Consider the following 6,000-nt stretch of genomic DNA (forward strand, 5'->3'; position numbering starts at 1 on the left):
TGCTGTGATGCAAGTAGTCTAGTGATTGCTCCCAGCCTGCATTTTCCAGTAGATTTACAGAAATAAAACCTCTACATTAAAAAGATTAACAGATGGACAAACAGATCTGTTTTTTTGGTGTTAAATTCCATTAGACAAAAAAGTTGTTAAACAAAACATATGAAGTGCTCTTTATGCAAAAAATCCAAACCAAAAAACTACAAATTGGATGATGAAATATAAAAATGGTTAAACTATTTTGTAAGTAACTGGCAACAATGTTATGAGGCTAGGAAGAAAAACATGTCAGAATGTCTAGAATAGTTGCAACTTCTTTTTTGCCACTAACTTTATATAAGCAAACTGAAATGTTCCAAAACCTACACATATAGGTAATAGCTACAAATAGTTTAGAAAATATTCTTTTATATATGATTGATTTCTCAAATAAGGGGGGGGGGGGTATCACGCTTGTTGTTAAAAGGGAAACACCCAGATACATAGTGTTCATGCTTCTGGTGATTGCAAGAACTGATGTCATAAAACTCATATCGCTACAATGAAAAAAAGGATTTAGAGGGCTGGATTGGAGATCTGGATCTCTAAACTAGTTTTTATGGCGCTCAAATGGTTTGGGCGTGCTCTTTGTTGTTTAACCATTAATAAATCTAAGTCAGCCAAACCCTTTAATTTTATCCCATTTAATTATGATTACATGGTCAAGTGAAAACATGAAATAAATCCACTATATTTTGCTCAATTCAGTGTGCCCTATTTTCACAAGCCTTTGGTACCAGTGATCCTAAATTTATTTCCTGTGAGTGAAAGTCACGCGGCGTGACAGGCAGCGGCAGCTGAAGTACACATTAACTGGACTTTTGTTCTGCCCCATGGTAAAAAGGTTCTTTGCATGTTATTTTACACGGATAGCGGCATTTGGATCTTGGGTCCTTGCATCTCAAGAAGATAACAAGAGGCCTTCAAATTATGACTGATAGCTTGGAAGACTATAAATCAGTGCATATAGTACTTCAAATTCAAAGCAGCACTTTAAGAGTGACAATGACAACTACATCAAGGTGTGTTGCTTTAACATTGGCAAAAATGTGCTTGAGAGAGAATTAAACACTTTAGATACAATTTTAAAACTAGAGTTTAAATTTGCACACACACAAACACACACACACACACAAAAACAGAGACAACGAGGAGAGAGACAGATATATTCTTGCCAAGGTTTATAGCTGTTTAATTAGCTCTGATTTTATTCCAAGTGTTCTGCCTGTGCTCTACTTTTTATTAAATTCGCTGTGCTCTTCTTGCACGCTGCCAGCCAGGGCATTTACAATAAGAACCATCCCCTTCATATTGAAATCTATCCATAAATTAATTTACCTTCTAAAATGAACTATAGCCAGGTTTAATACCTTTCAGCTTCTCAGCCTAGAGTTATAGCATTGATAGCATGTAAGACAGACTATAGATCTGTGAACAGGAAATATCACTTTTGGCACTGATGTCAGAATCAACTGCTATTCCCTCTGAATCTCAAAGAAAAGAAAAATAAAAAAATAATGATGACATCCCAGTTTAACCAGGATTAGATTTTAACATCTCACAGCTTCCTAGTTTTATTTAGTCCATTTTTCCAATTATAACATAATGTAATCGGCAAGTGTGATATTTGCCCTCAAACATTCCAGTTTAAGACTTGCAACGCAGGGATTTCATCTACTCCAACTAAAGTGCTTTGTTAAATTACAATATGTTTAGCAATAGCAAAAAAAAAAATATATATACTTTTAATGTCACAATGAAATATACATTTTGCAACCACCTGCACAAGCTCACGTTTATTACAAGGCAGGTTGCACTTTGTAGAACTAGGAGCTTTGTTACACCAGTATGAGTAATCGATGGGTGTTTCAAGGGTCACAAAGAACAAGGTGAGAGGGCTGCTGTAGTTCCCTTCCTGCTTTTAATTTAAGAAATTTTTAAATAAATAAATGATCACACTTGAGTTTTATTGTCTTGCAAAGCAGTTAGAGCTTCGATAGAATGGTGCAGAGAGTAAGAAGGCTGAGCACTGAAAACTACAACTCTACCAGAAAAGCCTTGCCAAAGGCCTTAAGACATACACTGTGCTGCTGCTGCCTGGAAGGTCATTTTTCATGAGCACTTTCCAACAGCAGATAAATAATGTAGTTTTTCCTCTAATTGCCCAACCTGAAATTGCTTCTTCTTTAAAGTAGACAATCTAAGCTAACCCGCTATTTTGCTAAACCGAAACTCCCCATTGCCCCATGGGCCTCAACTTGCACGAAAACAGAAGCCTGGCTAAACTTTTTCTCAATTGAGACTGAGCCAGGGAAGCTTTGATATGGTAATAGACCCCTCCAAACCTTAAGAATTCACACTTGCATTAATTCAAACAATTTGTGCAGAATGATGTGAAATGGCACCTCTTTTAGTAACAGGCAACAAAGGGAGGGGATGTGAATTGCTGAAAGCAAACCAAACAACAGGGCATTTGTTCTGCAGGATCATTACTTTGTGCCGGGAAATATTTATGTGCAAATAAAACAGATACACACCTAAATATAAGCAGATTTTCTTGGCAAAGCCTAATAGAGTCAAAGCTTTGGGGGCTGTATAAGACACAAATAACGATCAGCTTTAAAAATGTGCTGCAGATAACACCTCTCAGTCACTTTTTTTATACCATGCTGCAGCTGTCCAAAGCCTTCCATATGTTGGTTGAGGTTGCAGCTCTTTCATGAGCCCAAGTCAATTGGGTCACTTTACTTTATTAATCATCCAAGTGCATTAAAGCTGATTAAGTTGGGCCAAAATAACTAAATTATGAGTGTTTGTTTTAAAATCCGTGCACGGGAAATGCCATTAAATGCAATCTGCTGCAGTGAAATCAAAGGCACCGAGAGTGAACAATCTGGATGGGCATACAAATCTGTATTTCTCCAGCACCATCTACCCCCCCCTCCTTCCTAATATATACATTTGTTATTATTTTTTACATATAGTAGCTTAAAATCCTTGCACCGATTCACCTAATAGGTACCTTCAAAGAACAAAAGAAAAATAGGCCACTGCAGCGTTCAAACCCAAAGTCAAAATTTGGAAGCCAAAGTCTCCGGGGCCCCAGACCCCAGATTGTGTGTCTGGCTCCCTAGCAGCACAGAACAAAGGATCCTGCATCTAATTGTTGCCATTCATTCCACTGCCGGAGCCAGTTCACATCTGGCTACATTTTGATTTAACCTCTTTCCGTATCCCAAGATACAGCAGCAGCTAACTTTGCCCCTGAGCCCCTCCCCCACGTCCCCAAATTGGTTACCTTTCTGTGGAACCTCGACTAGGAATCACACACAGTGTGGAAGTTACAGAGAAGGTAATGCTTAATTTTTCAATTTAAGGTAAACATAATTTTGTTTGTTGCTTTTAGAAAGCACAGAAGAGTTGTCCTCTTGACCAGTACAAATGAACGTTGCTGCCCAGAGTAGATTTGAGTTTCAAAAACCCTGGCGCATTAGATTTATAAATATTGAATTCCTTGTGTCTTTCAAAAGAACTTAAGGCTGGTCACTGGTGCCCTTTACTTCTTACATTAGTGGGTTATTACGTACTTATAGGATAGAGGTCCTCAAAGATGTTTTTCAAATATAGTTGTGGCTGAGCCTGAAATCCAAAATGAGCACCTGCTTTGAGGCCACTTGAGCAACATGTTGCGTGTGAGCCACCGGCTCGCTATTATTGTTATAAGGGGGGGGTCTGATGTACTCTTGCCGTTCTCAAGCCAATTTAAGGGGGGCTTGGAATACATAAGATTATTAAACAACACCTAGAAGAGCTTGATTGCCTGTCCTAGATGTCTCAATAGCAGAATAGGATGTTTATGTCCTACAGATGCCACAGAAAAGTGTCTGTCTTGGGGACCTCACTTGAGGAAGATGGAGGGTTCCAGATTGCTGGTTTGCCTGTACTTCTGTCTTGAAAATTTCACTTGATGACTGCTGGGGGGGGGGGGGGTCCTCACTTGTGGAAGATGGGGGGAGGGGTGATTACACACATACCACTGATTTGACATGATCTTACACTTGTGATTCAGTGAGAAATAGCATTATGTTATTATGACCCACTGAAAAAACTGCTTATCCCTCATTAGGTCTCCACTGTAGCAACTCAGATTTGATTCCATGTCGTTCACCCTGCTGGGTAAAGAGGGTGAGTGCAATGCACAGCAGCACAAGTCTTTATATATAAATATATATATATATATATATATATGTGGCCATTGTGCGGGGCTTGTTCCTATAACCAAAACTCAAGCCGATGTCGTGCGGTGGTTGCTATAGGCAGTGATCAGCATTGACCCGCATTACACCAGTGGAATGGAACTTTGTAACACTCGCACACACCGTTCCCTGTATAATGCACAAACACCGGCCCGACCTCTCCCAGACACTCAGGCTTTGCCTCTTACCTGCCGCCTGCTCCGACCTTGGAAACGGGCTCGGCCGGCCTTTAACCCTTTCGCTCCTGCGCTGTGAAAAGGACCGGAGAGACCAAACAAGTCGGCAGCCCCGGGGGGTCCCTGGCCGCGAAATGCCTTTTTCCCAATGTAGGAGGCGGGTCTCTCTCCTCAGCTCCCCGGCTTTAAGTCAACATTGTTCGGCACTTTCTCCAGGCAAGTAAGCAACAAACCATGCAATGTGCGCCGACAAAAGCCCCACAAACTCCAGACACGACGGCGCGCGCGCACACACGGCTCACTGTGAGTCCCGGGCACACTCCAAGTAGTCCTGGTCACTGAGCACAAGCTGGAGGGGAGTGGAGCCGGGCTGGAGGACAGCCGGACTGGAGGGGAGTGGAGCCGGACTGCAGCGGCAAGGAGCGCTCCCTCAGTTCTTCCCTATAACGCTCCGAACATGGAGGGCTTTTCCCTGGGTAACATTCCGGCCTATAGCTGCATTCACATCCAACAGCGTTCAGATATCCCCCTGCTCCGACTGCGGGCAATCACCGAGCCACAGACCGGGACTGAGAGGTGGGGGAAAGGCAGCACTGACTGTCTCTGGAGCCCCCTCCTCCCTCACTGGTAACTGCACAATCCCGACACAGACTCCGCCAAGGGCTGAACTGGAGCCGCACAGACTGGAAAGAGGAGGCTCCGCCCCCAGCCCTGGCTCATTGTATCAACACGTATCCCTCAGTACCGCCGGCTCATTGTATCAACACGTATCCCCAGAGTCCGCTGCGCTCAGTGTATCCCCACAGCAACCAGGGCCAGTGTAGCAATGGTGGCTTCTTCCCCGGCTCACTGGAAACTCTATCCAACAACAGCCGCGCTCATTGTATCACTTTGCATCCCATGTAGCGCTCGTGCTTTGTGTAGCGAGCTAAGTATCATGCGGCGAGAGCGTACAGCTCCTATTCCTGCAACGTTTCCCCGAAGTGGACTCTTCCAATTATTTGTATTTCCTGCCGAACTTGAACCCCATTATCTTTGTAGAACTACGAATCCCAGCATGCCCCGTTGTGGGATTCTGGGACTTGTAGTCCAACAGCCGCTAGAGAGCGTAAGAACATGGACTTTTCTTTACTCTACGTTCTTTGTTTCCCCCCATCCCGGGCTGTGCTATGTTGTGTATCACTGTGTATCACTTAGTCATTTGGCTGGTGCAGAAGTAAATCTAGACTGTAATACAGCAACAAAGCTACTGACCGAAGGAGGCTGAATTGGGCTTTTCTGAGCTGCCAGTCTCATCTCTATGGGATGATGATGCCTAACCCTAGCCAGCCTTATTGCTGGTGATGCTTTTAATCATATTCTTTTTCTCTTCCAGTTTGACTTTCACAGCCTCCTGCTCTACACCCATTCTAAACTCCTGCCTACCACAGTGCCTTGTTTTCCTTTCAGAGCACAGAGTCTATGCAAAATTTCCAAAGTAAACCAATGGTGTCATTTTCTTTTGCCCTGCCTTATCCGAGGGAGCCAGGTGT

General features: G+C 43.0%; 1 protein-coding gene across 35 annotated transcripts in view; it reads right to left on the reverse strand.

Moving 5' to 3' along the window:
* Positions 1-5,633, reverse strand: part of adgrl2.S (adhesion G protein-coupled receptor L2 S homeolog) — a 112,948-nt gene extending 107,315 nt beyond the window's left edge. For 5 of the 35 annotated variants that reach the window (XM_018260703.2, XM_041561294.1, XM_041561298.1 and 2 more), the window contains exon 1: positions 4,481-5,626. The gene's annotated coding sequence lies outside the window, so the exon portion shown is untranslated. Of the gene's footprint in view, positions 1-4,480 lie in introns of all 35 variants that reach the window. The other 30 variants (XM_018260705.2, XM_041561297.1, XM_018260706.2 and 27 more) reach the window with 9 other exon arrangements.
* Positions 5,634-6,000: the final 367 nt, after the last annotated feature.

This window comes from Xenopus laevis, chromosome 4S, assembly GCF_017654675.1.
Source record: "Xenopus laevis strain J_2021 chromosome 4S, Xenopus_laevis_v10.1, whole genome shotgun sequence".
NCBI lineage: Eukaryota > Metazoa > Chordata > Amphibia > Anura > Pipidae > Xenopus > Xenopus laevis.